The 24,846-nt window shown below is 31.3% G+C and overlaps 1 protein-coding gene across 5 annotated transcripts in view; it reads left to right on the plus strand.

Moving 5' to 3' along the window:
* GRIA4 (glutamate ionotropic receptor AMPA type subunit 4) overlaps positions 1–24,846 on the plus strand; it is a 487,658-nt gene that overhangs the window by 134,972 nt on the left and 327,840 nt on the right. The window lies entirely within an intron of this gene.

Genomic DNA, 24,846 nt, shown 5'->3' on the forward strand with positions numbered 1-24,846 from the left:
TTTTTATTTGAACTTGACACCATCAGACTACAGTATTGGAATGGATCTAATAAGATGAAACTAAACAAAGATATATGTAAAATCTTCACTTGGTAACAAAAAAAATCAATGTCACAATTAGGAAACTAAGGAAATATGTTTAGATAGTAATAATTCTGAAAAAAAGATCTGGAAGTTTTAGTGTACTGCTAACTCAATATGAGCCAGGAGTATAATATTAGTCAAAAGATCTAATTCAATTTGGGTTTGTATGAAGAAGATCATAGCTTCCAGGAATAGACAAGTGATAATTCCATTGCATTTTCCTCCATAAAACCTCATTTATTAATTTAGGTGCCCAGTTTAAGGACATTGATAAATTCCAAAGTGTCCAGAGGAGGGCAACCAAAATGAGAAAGAACCTTGAGTCCATGAAATATTAGGACATTGAAGAAATTGAGCATATTTAGTTTGGATATAATCTATTTTAGCTATTTTCATTTATATGAAAAATGTCAGGTAGATGTTAGATTTCTATTTGGTACCAGAGGACAGAATCAGAAACAGTGGATAAAAGTTGCAGAGGCAAATATAGGCTTCTTGACCGGGACAGGGAAAATTTCTAGTAATTAAGGCTATCTACAAGTGAAATGGATTGCTTCCAGAATAGTGAATTACCCCTCTTTGAAAGTCTTTAAAGCAGAGCTTGGACAACCTGTTGTCGGGTATTGTTATGGTAATGATTCCCTTCATATGTGCATTGAACTACATGGTAACTGAAGTTCTTTCCAATTCTCAAATTTTGTGATTCTTTTTGAGTCAGTAATGAATTTGAATTTAGGATACTGTTAATTAAAAATATACAATCCCAAAGCAATTATTCCTGTGCTCTACTCATTCATCCATTCATTAGATATTTATTGTCTACTATCTGCTAAACTGGGCAGTTAGGTGGCATAATGTATTGAGTGCTGGGCCTGGAGGCAGGATCTTCCTGAATGAAAATCTGGCTTCAGACATATACTAGCTGTGTGATCCTAGACAAATCATTTAATCCCTTTGCCTCAGTTTTCTCATCTGTAAAATGAGCTAGAGAAGGAAGGATAAACCACTCTAATACTTTTGTCAAAACAAGTCCAAATGGGATCATGAAGAATTGGACACAACTGAAAAAATAACTGAACAAAATATTCTAAACACTCCTTAACCTCATGTGGTCTTTATTAAAATGAGAACAATAATATTTGATAAGTGTCTATTCAAACACAAAGTCTAGTACTATATCCCTCACAAACCAAAATTGCTGTTTTTATAGTTAATTTTTATCTACCCTAATACCACTAAAAAGACATAAATGTATTAAAAACTGCCATATTATATTATAATTTAACTTTACATAGCCTTTGTGTTGATAATTAGAGAAATAAATTGTTCCCAAAGGCAAGTTCTTTGCCTATTTTTAGTTTCACGTTACTAGGCATACTAATGTCAATTCCACTAAGTGTCCATCCTTATGTGAGGAACTAGGCCAATTTTCAAGGCTGTATGAACTCAGATGTGTTAAAGGGGAAAAATGGACAGATGCACTATCTCCTAGTTAAGTGATAAAAATCTTTAAAATGCTGGATACCAAATATGAATGAAGAAATTATTTAAATTATATCATGAAATAGCCCCCAATTTTTTAAAATCTTAAGGCATTATATACATAATTGCATCTATCTGTATGATAGCCTTTGGAACATTAAATATAAAAAAAATTTATATTTCAACTCCTTCAGAAAAGATTATAAAAATGAGAATAATTTACCAAAAAATTATCAAAATGAAATAAAATATTATGATTATTATTTCTCTATTGAAAAGTTTAAAAAAAGAAACTTTGTTAGAGTTAATGTGTTCAAAGTATGTCAAAGAATCCTTTCTCCTCCAACTCCTGCTCCAAGAAAAAGCACCATTGAAATTGTCATCAACTAAGTCCTCTGACTTGGAGATTTAATAGGTTAGGGATTTAACACCATTTCCCATTCCAAATATGCAGGGACAGTGCTTATTTTTAAATCCCAATATTTGTTCTGCATATCTTATTAAATAATATACTAGGAAACAGAGAAAATGTGGAAGAAATAGAAAATTTAACTGACTAATAAAGTGCCTTTATTTTCTTAAATAAATTTCTTTATGTTTTAGTTATTTCTCTCTTGAGTTTTGATTTGTTTTTTTTTGGGGGGGAGATGAATTTTTCTCCTGTTTACTTGCATATTTATTATAATATAATCTGTAAAATTGAATTAGAGGAAGAATCATTAATCTTAGACTGGTAGCATTGTGAGGAGTCAATGAAATAATATATATATATATAAAGCACTTTGCTTTTTGTTCTTGTTTTGGAATCATTCTAGAAAATCTTTAATGCTTTTTTGTGATTGTCTCAGAGCACAAGTTGAAAGGATCAATGACCTTATTGGAAAATGAAATTAATATGGTGACAAAATATTGTAAGTTTTTAGTCTTGAAAAAATATTTCTGTTGAGTTATAATGTAAATAATTGGATAGGTTACTAATAATTTAGAATTCTTTGGAAAAGGCGAAAGCTATCTTTAGAAATAAGTGTTACATATTTGAAATGTTTGAAAATTTATACCCTTACTTATTGAATACATGCCACAATAAAATCAGAGTCAAAAATTGCTAAGATAATAATGGGATATTTAAGGTAATTGTGCAAAGTTAATTGAACTAATGTTAAAATAATGATAAAGTCAAAAGAAAGAATTAATATGTATGGTTTGCCTAAAATGGATGGTCTATGAAAAGCTTGCAACATATACACCATTATTTCATGGTTTTCTTTCTAATTTGGAAAAATGTTTTCTTTTTTATTGTCTTGAATCCATGATGAAATTCTGCTTCATGATTCAGTGTTGAATATCTCAGCTTTTTACTGATTGAAATTCACTCAAAACTTTGCTTTTTACCTTTATATACAAACAAGTCCAGGTATTTGAGAAAACAATAGACAATGTACATAATATTTTCATTGATTATAGATAGAATTCAATATTTGGAATAATCATTATAGCTATTTAATCAACTCCATTCTCTCATACTTTAAAATAAAATATGTAAAAACTGAATTTGAGTATCTGTGGAAATTAAAATCTGATATTCTGAATTTTATCATCAATATTACATGGTTTACTAACAAAACTGAATGTCAAATGGCAACATTAAGGAAAGAGAATTGATCATTTTATATATGAATTACTTTTATATAGTTATATCATTATGCATTATAATATAATTTTACATTATAAAAAACAAATTTAAATTAGAAAATTTTGAGACAAGATAGTCTCCTTGCTTGCTATATATTTTATAAAAGGGAGTCATAGTTTGGTACTTAATGAATTAACAAATATTTTTAAGTAATTGATACTTTCTAGACACAAATGTGAGGCAAAAATTCCTGACACTCTATTAGTACAAAAATAAAATTTAAATAGCTCCTTAATGACTTTACATTCTACAATGGGACAGTACATGTACAACATATACATATATAAATATATAAAATAAATATATATAATATATGTGGATGATAAATATAAGGTAATTTAGTGAGGAGGCTGGGTGATAAAGAATTCCTATAAGAGGGAACAGTTGAGATGAATTTGGAGAGAAATTAAGGATCTAAGACATCAAGGTAAGAGCAGCGTCTATATGAGGAACAACAAGAGAGCTCAATAGTTTAATAAAAAGATAGTAAATAAAAGATAGGTATAATAATGCTAGAAAGTTTGGAGCCAGATTATCAGTGTTTCAAATACCAAACAGGAGTTCATTTCTTTTTCCTAGAGATAGTATAGAACCACTGAAATTTATTGAGGGAATGTTCCCTAGTAAAGTTTGGGATTTAGGCCTATCACTTGTACAATTGTGTGGAAGATGATTTGGAGAAAGGAGAGACCAAATAGAAGACTATTGAAGTAACCTTGATGAGAGATGTTAAAGGACTGTGACAGACAGTTGTGAGAGATATTGCAGAGATAAAATCAAGAAGATTTGGTTTATATTCAGATGTGTAAAGTTTAAAAGACTAGAGAATCAAAGATAGAAGGTTGCAAACTTGGCTGTTGGGTGGTAAATTTCATGGAATTAGGGAAGTTTAGGAAAGGGTAGGTTTGGGAAAGAAGCAAAGAAAAATAATGGGTTTTATTTTAAATGTGTTGTAGTTGAGATGTCTATGGAGCACCTATTACTGATTATGTTGTATGGTATATAAATTCATTTTCTACAATATTGTAGAAGTTTAGATAATAATGTGAAAGCATTTTCTATTACTTGTGTTATAATAACAACCAATACTAACTAATGTAATGGGTTGACTGTGTTATTGTAGCCATTATTTGATTTGAGTATGAAGAGAAAAGTGCAGTAATGAGGAAAGATATATATTGTGTTCAGGAAATCACTTTTATTTAATGTATTTTAACTCCCCAAAGATGTTTTAATATTTTTATTGCTCTTGAGAATTTGACTAACATTTTCATAAGATTTTACTCAATGTGTTAAAATTCCAACCTTCTAAAATATTGTGACCCTATTCTGTTTCAGTTTTGACAAGAGCACTCTTAAGAGTGATGGGCCTAAATCAGGGGGAAATTAGGTCAGTAATGTCCTAGAAAGATATGTCAACAGAGAATTGGAAAAAAAATAAAAAGAACTCTCATACACCACATATTCTATTCAATCCTATATTCTTCGTCAACTAAAAACAAGCTTATAAAACTTGTATGGGGTTAAATTGAGTGATTTTGTTTGTATTAAAATATGTAGATTTATATCTTTTTGCAGCTGAATATATTGTAAATACAAAAGTATTTTTCAACTTCTCAGAAAATACAGTTTTTATTATAAACCACACATTAAAAATATAATTTTCTAGTCTAATATTTTCTAATTCCTACCTCTAAAAATTTGTTCTTCTCTTCTGAAAATATAAGCTATTTGAAGACAAGAATTTGTTAGTTTTTGTCACTCCATGGTATCTTAGAAATTACTTAACAAAATCCAGTTCAATTCAACAAATAGTATTAAGCATCTACTCTGTATGAGGCATTGCCCTACATCCTTGGGATACAGGAGAGGAGAGAGAAAGAGAGAGAGAAAGAGAGAGAGAGAGAGAGAGAGAGAGAGAGAGAGAGAGAGAGACCGAGACTATGAATGCCCTTAGAAAATTGTTTTTTTACTAGAGAACTGGGGCCAGATGATGAAGTAAATATAAATATTTAAAAAGGATTTTAGGAAAATTTGGCCAGGGAAAATGAACCTTCAGCCAGGGAATGAGGAGAGAAAAAGAAAGACTTTAGAGAAAAGATGCTACTGAAGTAGAGCCTTTAAAGAAGATTCTAAAAAACAGAGATAAAGAAGGAATAAACATTTATAATGTAAAGAGAAGTATTGATTTTAAGTAGCTCATAATACAATGTAGAAGCTGAAGGAGATGAATATAAAAGAAAGCTAGAATATATAGTTGAAACCAGAGAAGAGGGGAAGGGGATTGATTGGCAGATTTAAACTGTAAGCAATAAATACTGAAGGAATATTGTCAAATCTATTTTGGATTATTTTGGAAGTCTTATGAAATATAGTTTGAAAAGGTAAGGAAAAGACTAATAGCAAAAAAGGACATTATTTTAATAGTCTCAGTAAGAAGTGATAAAGACAAGAAATAGGTTGGTGGCTCTATGGATGAGGAGAAAGAGATGTAATTGAGAAATTCTCTAATGGTATAATCTATAAAACTTGGCAACTGAATTGATGTGGATGGAGTAGAGCCAAAAAGAGATTTAACTTGTTGAGTTTCAGTGATTAGCTCCACAGATAACAATAGAGTCAGGAGTGACAAGTTTAGTAGGGAAAGTGATAAGCTTACATTTAGACATGTTGAATTTAAATAAAGCAGGTATAATTAAGGTTTGATCCAGATGTAATTAGGAAATGTAGGACTTAAAGGAAGGCATCTCCTGACACTGCCTTATATAGTTTCTTGAGGTCGTAATTCAACTAGAAGGAACATAGTACTGAAGCAAGAAATAAGGGTCTCATGTCAGTTACTGCTTATTTTGAGACTTAAAGCTAAGTTGTCATGAAATTATTAATCTATCAAACTATTATTATTAAATACTATGTAATTGTCTAAGCCTGGTTAAACATGTAGTCATGAAGTAATCTGCTGATGAGTAAAGATGAAGAATTTTAAAATTAATAAAATAATGTTAGTAGACATTTTGGTTTAACAAGAATTGACCAGAATTAATGTAGTGACAAATGGTGAAATCAGATTGTGAAACCATTGGTATATAAAACTGCTGCTTAGAATTATTAGAAAGAAAAAGAAAAAAAATCCTTTAAAAATGTGCATTATTCTTCAATTATAACATATTCTAAAAACAAATTTATAAATGTAGATCATGTTAGTAGATTGATTATTAGTGTTACTTGAGATCATTCCCTATTATTAGTGAATATGAAAATAATTATAAGCAGAATATAAAAAGACTAATTATTAATTAGGACATTGAATGAGGGGGCAACAATTTTGAAATAGCAAGGTCAGACTATAACAGTGTGATATACTTAACAGATTTCTGCCTGCATGATGTGGAGGGGAGAAAAGTTTATCCTCATTTTTAAACTCCCTGCTTTTCTATACAGTGATGGTGGTGGTGCTTGTAGTTGTTCAGTGTGGAATGAAGAGACATTTTTGAGTTTTCTGTTTTTAGAGAAGGGAGGTAGTTCAAAAGTTATTAATTAGTACATTATTTCCAAAGTTCTAAATAAGAATTGGGCTTAAGAATAATTTCCATGTTGTTTAGTCATGTCTCACTCTTCCTGACTCTATTTGAGGTTTGTTTGGTTTTTTTAATTTAATTTATTTATTTTTAATACACATTGTTTAATGAATCATGTTGGAAGAGAAAAATCAGAGCAAAAGGGGAAAATGATGGGAAAGACTAAAAAAGAAACAGAAAAAAGAAGTGAACATAGTGTGTTCATTTACATTTAGTCTCCCTAGTTCTTTATCTGGATACAAATGATATTTTCCGTCCAAAATCTATTGGAATTGCTTTGAATCACTGAACCACTAATAAGAATCAAGTCTTCCATAGTTTGTGATTATACATTCTTAATATTATTGTGTACAATGTTTTTCTGGTTCTGCTTATTTCGTTCAGCATCAATTCATGCAAATCTTTCCAGGTCTTTCTAAAATCAGCTTGCTCATCAATCTCTATAGAACAGTAATAATCCATTATCTTCATATACCACAACTTGCTCATCCATTCCTTAATTGATGGGCATCTACTCATTTTCCAATCCTTTGATACCACAAAAAGAGCTGCTTCACACATTTTTGCACATGTGGGTCCTTTTCCCTCCTTTATGATTTCCTTGGATTATACCCAGTAATTGCACTGCTGGGTCAAAGTAAAACTTTGGTAAAGGGAGTTTCCTCACCAGAATTTTCCTATGTTCCTTCCTATTCCTATCCTTTTCCACAAAGACCACATTTACAAGTTTTATGATGAAAGCAAAACCCCTAAAATACTTACTTGTCTTCATGGACATACATTCTAAAAGAGAAAAGACATAAATTTATGAAAAATAAAGTATGAGTAATATCTAGTACTTATATGTATGTATGTATTTCCCTTTATATTTTGCAAATCATTTAAATATGTTCTCTAATTTTAGCCTTGCAATAACCAAGGGATTTCTATCTATCTTTCGCTTACAAATGAGGAAACTGAGGTGCATAGAATTCAAATGACTTGCCCAAGATCACACAGATATTAAATATCTGAGGTCAGATTTTAATTCAGCTCTTCTGTTTCAATTGTTTCATCCACTGCATCACTTGGTTCTTTTACAAGATTTGAAAAATACCTGATAACAATTGTGGAAGATATTTCTCAAAGCAGGTATTTCTTAATGAATATTGCATGGAAAAGTATTTTTGAAATTAAGATTAGAATGATCAAATGGGAAAAGAATCATTAAAAGGGTTTATGGAAGATATGGCATTTAATTTGGACCTTAAATTAATATATAAGATGGAAATAAAGTGAAACAATATGCATAATTATAGGACTAAAGATAATATGTTACCAATTATGAAAATCATGAGATGTTATACAATTAAAATTAAGTACTTTAAAATAATGATATTTTTCTAAGGTGTTTTTTCATATAAGTGATGATAGCTAACTATACATAGTTGTTGCTTTATTCTCTGGATCTACTGATTTACAAGAGGAAAAAAATCTTTATTTTTCTTATATAGTTAAACTATATCTATACTGCATATATGATGCTTATCAAATAAATTCAATTTATTTTTCAGTCATGACTAACTTTGTAACCCCATTTGGAGTTTTCTTAGCATATTAGAATAGTTTACCATCTACTTCTCTCACTCATTTTACAGATAAGGAAACCAAGGCAATCAAGGTTATGTGATTTGCCCAGGGTCACATAGTTTTTTTTAGTATCTGAGGCCATAGTTTGAATGCTTTCAAAAACAGCTGAACCAATTAACAGTTCTACCACTGGTGTGTCAATTGTCTATTTTTCTTTCTTTTAGCATTTTCAGTTTTTGTCAACTTTTCAGTGTTACATATTTAAGATGGAACCCTAGAATTGCCTTAATTTATATTTCTCTAAACAATGATTTGGAGTTATTATTTTTCATATGTTTGTAGATATCAAATTTATTCCTTTGAGAATTGCCTATTTCTTTGACTTTCAATAATTCCCCAATAAAATAATGTTATTTTTTCTTTATTTTAGCACTTAGCTGGTACTATCTTTCCCCAAATAACCTATGAATTTATTCTTTGATTAAATTCTAAGTTTTCATGATTTTATTGAGGATTTGTCAAATGCTAGAATAACATTTAACAATTCATGTAAGTTAAGAAAATAGAAAAATCTCTATTGCTACTGGAAGATCTTTCCATGGACTCTAGATAATTGGGGATATACTGGACAGCTTCTTGCCATGAGGTTCTCAATCAGTACATCCTCACCAATACAACCAAAACTGTTGGCCCAAGATTCTACAGGAGAATTGTATATATACACATATATTTAATATCATTAATGTTTCCACTAGTTATGTCTCACTTTAAGATTTTATAATAAGTCCAACACTGTGCTGTGTCAAGAAGGAAAGATTACAGGGAGGTAGAACCAAGATGGAGGAGAAGGCACAGGCAACTTTCTAAATTCTCTCATACCCTCACAACCAATTATTATATTCAGCCTCAAAAATAGGGCTTGACTGGTAAAACCCACAAAGATTAGAAGTACAACAATTTACCACCTGAAGATAATCTGGAAATTTGTCACAAAAGATTTGTCCTGAGGGGCCAAAGCAGATCAGCGCAAACAGGGAAGTAGAAAAGGCTAGCAAATGGAGCAGAGGGGGGAGGCCTCTGTGGTTAGAAAAATTACAGAGGTTTCCCAGATTAACAGAGGAGGAAATAGATTTCTTGAATAGTCCTATTTCAGAAAAAGAAATAAAACAGGCTATTAATCAACTCCCTAAGAAAAAATCCCCAGGACCAGATGGATTTACATGTGAATTCTACCAAACATTTAAGGAACAATTAGCCCCAATGCTATATAAACCATTTGAAAAAATAGGCAATGAAGGGGCCCTACCAAATTCTTTTTATGACACAGACATGGCACTGATACCTAAACCGGGTAGGTTGAAAACAGAGAAAGAAAATTACAGACCAAATTTCCCTAATGAATATTGATGCTAAAATCTTAAATAAGATATTAGCAAAAAGACTACAGAAAATAATCCCCAGGATAATACACCATGATCAAGCAGGATTTATACCAGGAATGCAGGGCTGGTTCAATATTAGGAAAACTATCAGTATAATTGCCATATTAATAACCAAATTAACAAAAACCATATGATCATCTCAATAGATGCAGAAAAAGCATTTGATAAAATCCAACATCCATTCCTATTAAAAACACTTGAGAATATAGGAATAAATGGACTTTTCCTTAAAATAATCAGTAGCATATGTTTAAAACCATCAGTAAGCATCATATGTGATGGGGATAAACTGCAACCATTCCCAATAAGATCAGGAGTGAAACAAGGTTGCCCACTATTATCATTACTATTCAATATTGTATTAGAAATGCTAGCTTTGGCAATAAGAGTTAAGAAAGAGATTAAAGGAATTAGAGTAGGTAATGAGAAAACGGAACTATCACTCTTAGCTGATGATATGATGCTATACTTAGAGAACCCCAGAGATTCTACTAAAAAACTATTAGAAATAATCCACACTTTAACAAAGTTGCAGGATACAAAATAAATTCACATAAATCATTTGCATTCTTATATATCACTAAGAAAATCCAACAGTTAGAGTTACAAAGAGGACTTCCATTTAAAATAACTATTGACAGTATAAAATAATTAGGAATCTGTTTGCCAAGGGAAAATCAGAAACTATATCAGCAAAACTACAAAGCTCTTTCCACACAAATAAAGTTGGATTTAACCAATTGGAAAAATATTAAATGCTCTTATGATTGGGCAAACAAATATAATAAAGATGACAATACTACCTAAACTAATCTATTTATTTAGTGCTACACCAATCAGACTCCCAAAAAACTATTTTAATGACCTAGGAAAAATAACAACAAAGTTCATATGGAAAAACAAAAGGTCAAGAATTTCAAGGAATTAATGAAAAAAAATCACATGAAGGTGGCCTACCTGTACCAGATCTAAAATTATATTATAAAGCAGCAGTTACCAAAACTATTTGGTATTGGCTAAGAAATAGACTAGTTGATCAGTGGAATAGATTAGGTTGAAAGGACAAAACAGGCAATAACTTTAATAATCTAGTGTTTGACAAACCGAAACACCCCAGCTTTGGGGATAAGAACTCACTATTTGACAAAAATTGCTGGGAAAATTGGAAATTAGTATGGCAGAAACTAGGCATTGACCCACACTTAACACTGTACACCAAGATAAGGTCAAAATGGGTTCATGACCCAAGAGACCATTATATACATCAACAACGATACTGTATGAGGATGTAATCTGATGGAAGTGGATTTCTTTGACAAAGAGACCTAATTCAGTTTCAATTGATCAATGATGGACAGAAGCAGCTACACCCAAAGAAAAAACACTAGGAAATGAATGTAAACTGTTCGCATTTTTGTTTTTCTTCCCGGGTTATTTTTACCTTCTGAATCCAATTCTCCCTGTGCAACAAGAAAACTGTTTGGATCTGCACACATACATTGTATCTAGCATATACTACGACATATTCAACATATATAGTACTGCTTTCCATCTAGGGGAGGTGGTGGAGGGTGGGAGGAAAAATTGGGACAGAAGTGAGTGCAAGGGATAATGTTGTAAAAAAAATTACCCTGGCATGGGTTCTGTCAATAAAAAGTTACTACAATAAAAAAATAAATAAATAAATAAATAATGGGTTCATGACCTAGGCATAAAGAATGAGATTATAAATAAATTGGAAGATTATAGGATAGTTTACCTCTCAGACCTGTGGAAGATGAAGGACCAACGAAGAACATTATTGATCACAAAATAGAAAAATTTGATTATATCAAATTGAAAAGTTTTTGTACAAACAAAACTAATGCAGACAAGATTAAAAGGGAAGCAATAAACTGGGAAAACATTTTTCCAGTGAAAGGTTCTGATAAAGGCCTCATCTCCAAAATATATAGAGAATTGACTCTAATTTATAAGAAACCAAGCCATTTTCCAATTGATAAATGATCAAAGGATATGGACAGACAATTTTCAGACAAAGAAATTGAAACTATTTCTACTCATATGAAAAAATGCTCCAAGCTATTATTAATCAGAGAAATGCAAATTAAGACAACTCAGATACCATTTATACACCTGTCAGATTGGCTAGAATGACAGGGAAAGATAATGTGGAATGTTGGAAGGGATGTGGGAAAACAGGGACACTGATATATTGTTGGTGGAATCGCAAATACATCCAGCCATTCTGGAGAGCAATTTGGAACTATGCTCAAAAAGTTATCAAACTGTGCATACCCTTTGATCCAGCAGTGTTACTACTGGGCTTATATACCAAAGAGATTTTAAAGAAGGGAAAGAGACCTGTATGTGCACAAATGTTTGTGGCAGCCCTCTTTGTAGTGGCCAGAAACTGGAAACTGAGTGGATGCCTATCAAGTGGAGAATGGCTGTATAAATTGTGGTATATGAATATTAGGGAATATTATTTTTCTGTAAGAAATGACCAACAGGATGATTTCAGAAAGGGCTGGAGAGACTTACATGAACTGATGCTGAGTGAAATGAGCAGGACCAAGAGATCATTATACACTTCAACAACAATACTATGTGATGATCGGTTCTGATAGACCTGGCCCTCTTCAACAATGAGATGAACCAAATCAGCTCCAATACAGCAGTAATGAATTGCACCAGCTACACCCAGAGAAAGAACTCTGGCAAATGACTATGAACCACTACATAGAATTCCCAGTTCCTCTAACTTTGTCCACCTGCATTTTTGATTTCCTTCACAGGATTACGGTACACTATTTCAAAGTCCAATTCTTTTTGAACAGCAAAATAACTGTTTGGACATGTTTACTAATATTGTATTTAATTTATATTTTAACATACTTAACATGTATTGGTCAACATGCCATTGCGGGGAGGGAATGGGGGGAGGGGAAAAATTGGAACAAAAGGTTTGGCAATTTTCAATGCTATAAAATTACCCATGCATATAACTTGTAAATAAAAATATATAATACATTTAAAAAAAACAGTTTTCAACTAAAAAAAAAAAAAAGAAGAAGGAAAGATCACAGAAATATACCTGGTGATTGAAAAACTCATATTTAGCTGGACCAAAATCCATTACTTGGCTAGAGAAAAAGTCTATATCATGTCTTAAATTACATTGAAGATTTACCTTCAGTGTACCAAACGATCCCATACAATATTAAGCTTTCACTATTTTTTTTTTATTTAAGGGATTGTTATGGGAAATGTAATATGTCTAATTCTAATGCAATGCAAACAATATTCTATTGTATTATATTTCTTAGAGGAGCAGGTCTAGAAATGTCAGAATAAAATAACTAATTAAAATTTATTTTTTCACATCATTCATGACATATGCTCAAATGGAGTTTAGAAAAAATAATTAAGGATATTTGTAGTCTATAGTCAAGATTGGCAATGAAAATTGAATGAATTAATGAATGAATATAAAAATTATTTATCAAGTACTTCTTATATAACAATTATTGTATAAAACTAATCAAAATATCTGATATAGGAATAGTCCATTAGACAGAATTTATCATGTTGAAATGCAGAGTAGCATCTTCAACACATTGCAGAATCAAATTAATATCTCAGGAATTCCCACTTTGTGAAACAATGAGGGTACAGTGTTTTACAAAATCTGTCAGTTTTGGATCAGGATCATTAATGATCTGTCAGTCATAGATCAAGTAGAGGAAAAAATGTATTTTGTCTCCATATGTGTGTATAAAAATATATGAGCATAAGTCTTTTAAATCACTAGGATAAGATTTATGCCAAAAAGTCAATAAACTGAATTTGAATTCACAATGCTTCGATATGAATCAATATGCTACTAAAAGCTAACTATGTGAATAGTAAGTTATTTAATTTTTATAAGCCTTGGTTTCTCCATGTGGAAAAAATAGTATAATAATTCTGGGAGTTGGAACCATAATTAGCATAAGGTTAATGCAGTTTTGCCAGATGAGGTTTACACACAAGTTCAAGACCTATTTTATCCCTTTGAATGCCACATTCATTCCCCATTACTGTTTCTGTACCTCATTTCCACAAGTACAGTTGAAGGGAATAAATACCTTCCAAAAGTTTTTTTTCAACATGAAGCCTCTTTAATAAATCCATTTGTGGTACAAGACTAATACTTTCCCAGAAATCACTGTAACCAGAGTCAGATTGCCCTTTGGACTACTGTCTCTTTGTCAACATTTTTTGGCTCAGATGCAATATCTGAAATGTGGCTATGCTGGAATTTAAAACAAATAAAAATTATGAGAAATGCACTTTGTCTCCTATTGAAATGTAAACTACTGTTATTGATAATAGTATTAATATAAAACCTAGCTTAGTAAAATGTATGTGGCACAAGTGAATGTACATAATTTTCTGATGTTATCAAACTGAACTTATGGTACTACTTAAGATTTAATATTCTTATATAATGGGCTGAAGCTCGAATTGATGCACTGAGGTCCCAAGCACATGAGGCTAAATAGTAATTGGACCATACTCTATTAATATATATGCTTGGAGAAAGAATGCCCCCTGCCCACTCTTTGTGCAAGTCCTGATGTGTTGTATAGGAAATGACAATTTTGGTGGGTGGAGGCAGAGGGGAGGAAAGAGGAGTGGAAAGAGATGGCTGGCTGGCTTCTTGTCGCAGCTGCTCAAATTGCTATTGAGATTCCCTTTCACCTCTGCTGGCTTGGTCCTGTCACAGCTGCCCATGTTGCTATCACAATCCCCCTTCACCTCAAAAAGAATAAAGAATGAAGATTTTCCCTTAACCTGAATTCCTGACTCCGGCTGATTTTAAAATACGTGGTCATCACATTCTTATACCATCATTATTTTTTACATGTTTGAAAACTTTTTTTAAAGGAACCAATGTAGAGAAGTCTTTGAGTTCCAGTGTGATGAAATAAGTTGTGTGTATGTCTTTCTTTTACACGACTTAATTTTCACTCATTGCTTTGAGCTATCATAGTAATGAAATAGCAACTTAGGAATGAATTGGTCAAATATACCCATAAACAATTCACATATATCACAATCATAAGAGATATAATCAAAACAACTTTTCTGGGTATCAGTTTTCATGTGCCTATTTTTCTCTTCCCCTACAATAATGTCTTTTCCAATTCTTACCAAATCTAAGAGGCAACGGGGTCTTTATGGTTTTGTGCTCATACACAGGATATGAGCTAGTTAGGGACTTCAGACATCTGGTTGGCACTGAAATAAAACACTCTTGTGAACATTAAACATGATGTTATCAACTGCTTCTCATGGAGCAAGTGCTGTGGAGAAAACTTTCTTCCAACTGCAAGCATTAGTTGCACTTTACCACTATCTAGCCCCCAAAAGTCTTAATCTCCTGACAAGAAATAGAAGGCAACTAAAGTTTAGGAATAGCTAATAAATCCAATGTGATGAGTATCTATAGCAGGTGATTGGTACCAAATATAAGATAAGTCTTGAAAGGCTAGTTGAATCCAGATTGAAAAAAGTCTTTGATTCTAGTATAAAAGTGTACATTTTTTCCTATAAGAAATGGGTATTGATGTGATGGCTTTAAATTTAATTTTTTGGGTTTTTTTATTTATTTTATCAGGGGAATCCTGTGTTTATGTATTAGAATACATAGTACGATAATTATTTTTTACTGTTTTGTTGCTGAAAGGGGAAGAAACTAGGGAGAGGGAACCAGTTTTGTTTGTTTGTTTGTTTGTTTGTTTATTTGTTTGACTACTTTTCTTAGTTGTATCTTCTTCCTTGTGATCTCTTTGGAGGTTTTCTTGACAAAGATATTGGACTGGTTTGTCAGTTCCTTCTCTAGCTTATTTTACAGATGAGAAACTGAGGCAAACAGGGTTAAGTGACTTGCTTAGCTTCATACAGATAGTAAATGTTTGAGGTCAGATTTGAACTCAGGAAGATGTCTTCTTGCCTTCAGACTCCAGTGCTATAATCACTGAACCATCTAGCTGCCTTAGGGAACCAGTTAGGGTGTGTGTGTGTGTGTGTGTGTGTGTGTGTGTGTGTATTTATGTGGATATATGTGAGTATATAGATGTACATATACTTATAAAAAAGTAAATATGCGTACATAGTCACATGATCTAAACACAATACATAACTATACAGATAGGGGGAGCTAGTTGGTACAGTGGACAGAGCACCAGCTCTGAAATCGGGAGGACCTGAGTTGAAATCTGGCCTTAAATATTAATACTTAATAGCTGAATTGCCTCTCAAAAGCAAAAACAAACACAAAACAAACTATATGTATACACACACACACACACACACACACACACATACATTTTATATATATATGATATAAAAGATCAAAGAAAGTAAATATGACATCATAAGGGAGAAAGCACCAGTGTCAATTGCTAGGGACATACCCTCCCCCCATTTACCGATGCTAATTATGGGAATTTCAGTTATTTCTTTTTCATATATAAGAAAACTATTAGACTTACAAAAATTAAATAACTACTAAATTCACATAAATTAGTAAACAGCATAATCTAGATGTGTATCAAATGTTTTCTAAATTTGGGGGACAGTGTGTGCAAGGAGGTAGGAGATATGATATCAAATTCAGGGAAAAGTTAATCTTGCAATTTAGCTAAAATATGGAGTGCATGATGGAAAGCAATATGAAGTAAAACTGGATTATTTACAGCCTTAGATATCATGCTAAAGCATTTGTATTTTATTCTATAGGTACTAGTGAGCCATTGAACGTTTTTAATTAGAAATATAGATCTTTTCAGGCATATTACTTTTCGTAATTGAGTCTAAGAGAATTTTTGACTCTTTATTCTACCAAACCCCATATACATATCCAAGTGCCATAACCCTTCACATTATGCATTATTTTTTTCTTCCTCATTTTTTCCCTTTTGATCTGATTTTTGTTGTGTAACATGTCAATGTGGAAATATATTTAGAAGAATTCTACATGTTTAACTAATATTGAATTACTTGCAATCTAGGGGAGATGGGAGATGGGGAGGGACTGAGAAAAATTTAGAACACAAGGTTCTGCAAGGATGAATGTTTAAAAAACACTATTTTTGCATGTATTTTGAAAAAAATCAAAAGCTATTATAATTTTATAAAATAAAAAAGAAAGAAATATCAGTTTGACAGTGATGTGAAAGAGTTAGTTGGAGAGGAAAATATTAAAAGTAGGAAAAGCAATTAAAGATAATCAGGGTCTTAACTATGATACTGGTCATGTGAATGGAGAGAAGATAAATGAAAGGTATAATTTGGAGGATAATAACTGAAATTTCACCAATCATTTAGTGGATCTTTCTTATTACTTTCTCTTAACATTATGATAAAGATGGGCATTGAGGTACAGTTTTATAAATCCTATAAACTGGAAGGCTGAGACATATGAATTCATTGAGCAAGGAGTTCTGATCTATAATGAACCAAAGCCAATCAGGTATATGCACTATATCCAGGATCAATATAGTGAAACTTTAAAAAAATTGAAGGAAGGGGAGTTGTCAACACTTACCTAAGAAGGGGAAAACAGGTCTAGGAAAAAAATTGAAAACAGAACAGGTCAAAGGTTCCTTATCAATCAGTAATGGAATAGCTACTGTGAATGGCTGTTACATTTCCAGTGTAGGAGAGATAGAAAGACCCATACCTTTAAAAAATAAATGAAGGAATAAAAAGAAAGCCAGTGGACCAATAGATTTGTAGTATCCCATTCAAATAGAAATATGGGCCTCCAAACCATATATAAGGATCTCTGTGAGTTGCATGCATTTGATATTTTTAAATATGTAAAGGATTACTCTATTTAGCCATCAAGAGAAGAACTAAGAACTATGAATGGAAGTTACAGAGAAGAAATGTCTTCACATCCATGAATGTATTCAAAGAATGGCTGGGTGACCATTAATTAGGAACACTATATAAAGGATTCTTACTCTCTAAAGGTTTTCACTAGACTTCAAAGGTTCTTTTAAACTTTGAATTTCTATTATTGTAACTAACTCAAAGGTCCAAATTCCCTATATTTAAAAGAACAACTTATGTTTTTTTTAAATCTGCTATAATTCAAGAGAAGTTTTAAAACTTCAAAATAAATATTCATTTAGAACTGACATTACTTTTACTGAAGTGTCTTCAAGTGGTGACTTTTTATTATTAAATTAGGCAATCCTTCAACATCCATTAATGAAATTTTTATTCCTGGGAAAAATCAATGTTTTGGATAACCCAGAGAATAGATGTGAAGAGGATTTCATGCTATTCTAAAATGAATACTCTTTTTACTGTTCTAATATTCTATTATAGTTGTGCTAAAGTTTTTACTTCCCTCATTCACTCACTAATAAATGTTCATTATGTGAAAAACTCATATTTTGTAGTGTTAATATTTTTTGCTCAACAAACAGGAAAGCACTTGAATCAGAGGATCTGGGTTCAAATTCATTTTACCACATACTTTGTGTGATCATGAACTATTTACTTAATCTCTCTCTCTTCTTCATTATTCTCAACTATAAAATGAGGAAATTGGACTAAGTTGATAGATGGATAGATAGATAGAAAGATATACATATAAGTATATGCATGTATGTGTGTGTAGGTATGTTTTATAACCAATGTTTTTATAGGGACCAATTCATTTAGATGTCCACTTGAAAGTACATTCTAGGATAGTCAAATGTTTTCACATTTTAAATTTATATATGTAAGGTGATCAGCATATTTTATATAATAGTTATCTCAGCATATAAACCTTGAATAAAAACAAATTTCAGACTTTATCAATTACTAAAATAAATTTCTTTCTTGTTGAGATATAAATTCTTCCTAATAAGTATTTTGCTCATAAAATATTTTAACGATCAATTCTCTGTTGTCATAATTCAATTTTGGTGATAACACAATTCATTACTAAGAAGGAAAATGCTGAACTCTGGAACCAATGAATCAAGCAAAAGGAATAGAATCATTATAAAGGAGGAGAACCTCCTAATTAGACACAAATGGCTCAGCCGTCAGTAATCATGGAAAAGGAAATGCTGGGGAAGCACTTGACATTTAAATGTCAGTTTAATCAAATTAAGCAATTTAGAATTTTTTTGCTGAGTATAATGGGCTTTTTAAATTGTTTAAACCATTCTTCCTTTTTAAATGGTCCCAGAATTGAGGGTTTATGTGGTTTATGCTGCTTTCTGGTCCAAGGTCTGTGAATAATGACTTAATAGATGTAATTTTAAAAATCATGCCATCTTTAAGGTGATCATCTAAATTTTCAAATTTTTTTAAAAAAATAAATGTATTTTACCAATTTAGTAAATGACTAGTGCTTTCCCAGTGACTGATTGGATACTTAATGAAACTATTTTTTCACTGAATAACAGATTGTAGAGTTAATATACAAATCCATCTCCAGAGCTACTTAGGGTAAAAGAGAATATCAGACTCCCTATAATCCTAATCATAGCATTATAATTTGAGAGTTATATGAGGATTAGAAAGACCATCTAGTTCACATTCTCCTTTAGATAAGAAAACCGATGACCAATTAGATTGTAACTACCCAAGATCACACAAACAAATGTCAGGTGTGTGAAATGCAAGCCAAGAACATAATAAAACTTTGGCTTCTCACAACTAAGACTAGTTTCCTCCCTAATCTAACTGTAAAATTCATGTTGAAGGAAAACAAATTAATTAAACAACAAATCAAATACAATTGTTTTTATTACATTTTGTTTATTCAAATATCAAAAGTATATTGCAATATATTTTTGTGGATTTTTTTGGGGGAGGTACCAAATACATGAATTTTTTTTTCATTTAAGTAATTCCCAGTAAGAAAATTCCCTCTGTCAATAAAATGAATTTACAAAATCTTTATGACCTTTTGTATTGATTTTCTTTCATCAATGGAAATAATGTGAGATAAAATATTCTATTTCTTAAAAGTGATACAAAAAGTAAACAGAGACTGCTTTTAGAGTGTAAATCCATAAAACTTTCTTTGCAAAAATGTATGATCACAGAATTCAAACAGTTCAACTTTGGCAAGCATAGAGCCCTGTACTTTTTGTAAAGGGGAAAGAACTATTCCCAACAAGTAGAAATTGTACTAGATACCTAATTGAAGAGGTGGGAAACCAGCATGAAAGAAGACCAAAGTTAAGTATTAGATTTTTCTATAAATTATATGAAAATCTTTTAAAAGCTCCAAATAAAGCAAATGTTTAAAATTTAGTTTTCATATGAAAAGTGACAAAATGGACTCACCTATTATTTTTATCTGAGAAGAAATTACAGGAATCTTTTATGACATATAGAACAATTTGCTTGGATGGAGAATTAAAAACCCAACATAACATGAGTGTTATATAGACCTCTATGTATAGAGTTTCTTGACTATAATGTTTGGTTCATACCATGTATAAATATGTATATGGTAGAGATAATTTGGCCCATGTCATAAGTAAATCATGATGTCATTAAAAAAAGTAACTAAGGATGTAGAGATATCATTCTGGACAAAAACATGAGTGTAAATCCTATCGTGTACTTTTTAGCTTTGTGTCTTGGACAAGTCACTTAATTTCCCTCATTTCAGTTTCATTTGTATAAAATAGGGACAATAATTGCACCTATCTCAAGTTATTGTGAAGATTAAGATAGATGACATATGAAAAGTGCTTTGCATGCTTTAAAGCATTATGTAAATGCTAAGCATTATTAATATTTAGGATCTTAATTTAAACATAAAGATCTATACCAGTGTGGTATAACCAAAAGGGCTCAACATTGGGAGTCAGAGATCCTATGTTAAAATCCAGAGTCTGAATTCCAATATACTTGGAATAGAAAATGCTATCTGCATCTAGAGAGAACTATGCAGACTGAATGTGGATCAAGGAATAGTATTTTCATTTTTGGTATTTGTTTACTTTTTTCTTTCTCATGATTTTTCCCTTTTAATTTGATTTCTTTTGCACAATATGACAAATATAGAAATAGTTTAAAAGAATTGCACATGTATAATCTATATTAGATTGCTTCCTATCTAGGGAGAGGTAAGGGAGGGAGAGAGAAAAAATTGTGGACTCAAAATCTAACAAAAATGAATTGAAAACTATTTTTACATATATTTGAAAAAATAAAATACTATTGAGGCAAAAATCCAGAGTCTACACTTTTCTTACTATCTATGATACCTGAGGTAACTCATTTCATCTACTTGTCCCTCAGTTTCTTCATCTATAAAATGTAAGGGCTGGACTAGATGATTTCTAATATCTCTCCTAGTTCTAAATCTATGATTAATGATTTCTTTATCATATTGACTTTCTATGTGCAGAAAAACATTCTTATCAAAGCAAATTGGAACTTTTCTATCATTTAGAAATTTTCTTGGAGAGTTGTCTGATGAATATAATTTTTAAAAGAGTTGCCTCAGGACATACAGTTAATAGCAAAATCAGAATTGGAAACCAGACCTTCGTGAAAGGAAACATACAGAAGTGCATAGATTACTGGATTTATAGTAAGGAAGACTGAACTTCAAATACTGTCTTGGATACTTACTGGCTCTGTGACCCATAACAAGTCATTTGAATTCTATAGGTTCAGTATTTTCATGTGTGAAATAAAAGGGTTGAATTTGACAACTTCTAAAGGTCCTTTCTCAATTCTAATTCATCTATAATCCTGTGCTCTGTGATCCCAATCTCAGTACCCTTTCTACTATGCCATGTTGCCTCAGGCCTTACTGTGCACTATTTAGTGAGAACGAAAAACTCAGAAGATCCCAGAGGTCTGAGTCACACAAACCATATTGTTTATAAAGAAGAAAATAATTCTCCAAACTTTTTTAAGTTTCCTTGATGGCAGTATGTCACATTTGGGTGAACTGTAGGAAACAAGAGTTTGAGTGGATTTTTAGCCAAATGGAGAAAAAATTTACTGAGAGCCTAAAAATGGTAGATGTGTGCCCAAATCTCTGGCAATTACTATACTCAGGGAAATTCTAGTAATTTCCCATTAGTGTTCAATAATGTGGGACTTCTATTTTTATTATTTTACTTTCTTCTGACATGGTCAAAGTTAAAAAGTAATTTATCTTTTCAATGCCATCTGCTATCTATCTCCAGTTCATACACACTTTCTATTTGTGCAGCACAACAAAATATACTATAGAGAAGAAAATATCTGTTTGGTCTCCTAGAAAAAAAAATGAAGAAGATAATTTAAGATTAATGAAGTTAATGTTAGCACAATATTAAACAAACAGTGAACAAGCATTTATCAAACAATTATTATGTGCCAGAGAATATAAAACAAAGTAAAATAATTCCTGCTCATAAGGGCTTATAATTCAACCAGGGACGATAATAGGTATGCATATAGATGTTATATATATGTAAAACAGATCTCAAATGGGTTCAAGTCATTTGGGAGATGGGGGAAGCACAAGTTTCCAGAAAAAATAAGGAAAGCTTCATATAGAAAGCTTCATTTGAACCAAGCCTTAAAGAAACTAAATATTCTAAGAGAAAAGGGGGAGAAAGTAATATATTTCAGGGATTAGGCACAAGCAGTATGAAGGAACAGATATGTAGGATGAGTATCTTATATGAAGAGCAGTGAGAATGCCAATTTGAATGGGTTATAGTGTATGTGAAAGGGAGTAATTTTAAAAAGACCAAAGAGGTAATTTGGGGCCACGTTGTAAAGGGGTTTAAATATCGAATGAATTTTTTTTTTTATATTTACTCCAAATGGTAATAGGAAGTCATTGGAGTGTTTTTTTTTTTTTTACTCTGGGAATAATCTGGTAAGTCCTGAGCTTTAAGAAAATAATTTTTTATAGAAAATAGATTCAAGTAAAAACTGACTTCAGACAGACAGTACTTGGAAGGTTATTGTGATTATCTGGGTAAGAACTGATAAAGGCACACACCAGCAACTGTGTAAGTGGAGGCTGACAAGGAGATGGATATAAGAGATATTTTAGTGATAGGAATTACAAGATTTGGCAGCTGATTAAATATGTGAATTGAGAAAGAGAAAAGCATCAAAGATGATATCTAGATTAAAAACCTGAGTGAATGAAAGGATGATGATATTTTCAATGGAAATAGGAAAAATGGGAAGAGAGATATGTCTTGGGGAAAAGGTAATGAATTCTAACTGGAACATATTAAGTTTTAGATGTCTGTGGAGAATACCATTGTAAATGTCCAATAAGTGGTCGATGATGTGAAACTAGACTTTGGAGAGAGCCTATGTCTAGTTCTATAGAAGTATAGATGTATAGATCAGAGATTCATCAGCATGAACCAATGAAATCACTAAGAGAGCCTTGTCCTTCATATTCATTAAATAGTATCTATTTTGCTGATTGGAGTTCAAGAGAAATATTTAATAGGTTAAAGGGAATGATATATCAATAAGAGAGACATGCATAGTTTTCTGTATGTCTGTATTATGATGTGGTCTATTATCTTCTCTGCACTAAGACTGCTCTAAATTATATGGGAAGAGAAGGGAAGAAGAGAAAAATATCAGGGAAACTAATATAAAAACAGTTTTTAAAAAATGGCCCTTGATAGTCTGAATAATTATCTATAACTAACTAATAATAATTAGCTAAAATAATAAATAATATTTATATATTACTAAATAATAAATAGCAAAATCAACAATATTTTATTATTTATAATTGTAGAAACTACATATTTAACATATTTTAAAGTGTTATTTTAGCATGTAATTTTCTAGGATGCATTATTAATTCAAAGTGCTTTTTAGTAAAGAAAATAGGGGTATCTATTATTATTTGATACAAAGCCTATATTTAATATCCTTATTGATACTTTGCATAAAATACTATTCAATCCTATCCTTAAATGAACTTAAATGAGCTTAGAAAGATGGGAAATAGGCTCACTAATGAGAATATTTTATTCTATATTTGATTTTGAAAACTGGCAGAAATGATTTTAAAGAGAATTCAATGAGGCTGCTGCTTTGAAAATGTGATTTTTAAAATGAGTAGAGCTTCTGGTTATTTTTGGTTTTGCTCTTTTCAGTTTTAGTACAAACTTCCTGCTGTTCAGTCAGTTTCTTTTTTAATTTAATGGGAAAACAGGTAAAATAGAGTTACACAGCACAATAAAACCAAACATTCTTGTGATGCTCACATCATCTTATTGCACCAAACATTGTATTTATCATACAAAGGAAGCTTATGTCTTTCTACCTGGCCATGAAAAGCAATAAGTTCTGTCAAGCTGTCAGTGGCTTACTCCCATTTTGATCTTATAACCCATTAGAAAGAAAAAGGTGTCAGTGGGAGTTTGAGGACTTTAGGTCCCACCCTTGGGTGTTTTTTTCCCCCAGATACCAAGTCAAAGCAGAACTTTAATATAATTGATAGACTCCCAATTGCAAATATAAATAGGATGGTGACTTTAGTGAGCCTATATAATCTGAACTTACACCCCAGTCACTTCTTTTCCTTATTACAAAAAGCAGTCATGTTATCTACCTTAACAGTTGAACATAAAGAAATAAAGAAAGTGGTTTTTCCATTTAACTTCTAACAGGATTATAAGAATAAGATATTAGTATTTCTATTACTAATAATAATTATAAAAACAATAATATATTACATTCATGCAGCCTTTTAAGGTTTATGAAATAATAGTATACAAATATATATATACATACATATACAAATATATATATACATACATACATATATATATGTGAATTATTTGATCCTCACAACCCTTTGCTGTTATTTTCTCCCTTTTTACAGTAAAGTTAACTAAAGATTAGAGAGATTAATTAACTTATGCAGGCTCCCCAAATAACTGGTATCTGGAGAAAGATTAAAACTCAAGTCTACCTGACTACCTTTCCA

Source organism: Sarcophilus harrisii, chromosome 3 (assembly GCF_902635505.1).
Source record: "Sarcophilus harrisii chromosome 3, mSarHar1.11, whole genome shotgun sequence".
Taxonomy (NCBI): Eukaryota; Metazoa; Chordata; class Mammalia; order Dasyuromorphia; family Dasyuridae; genus Sarcophilus; species Sarcophilus harrisii.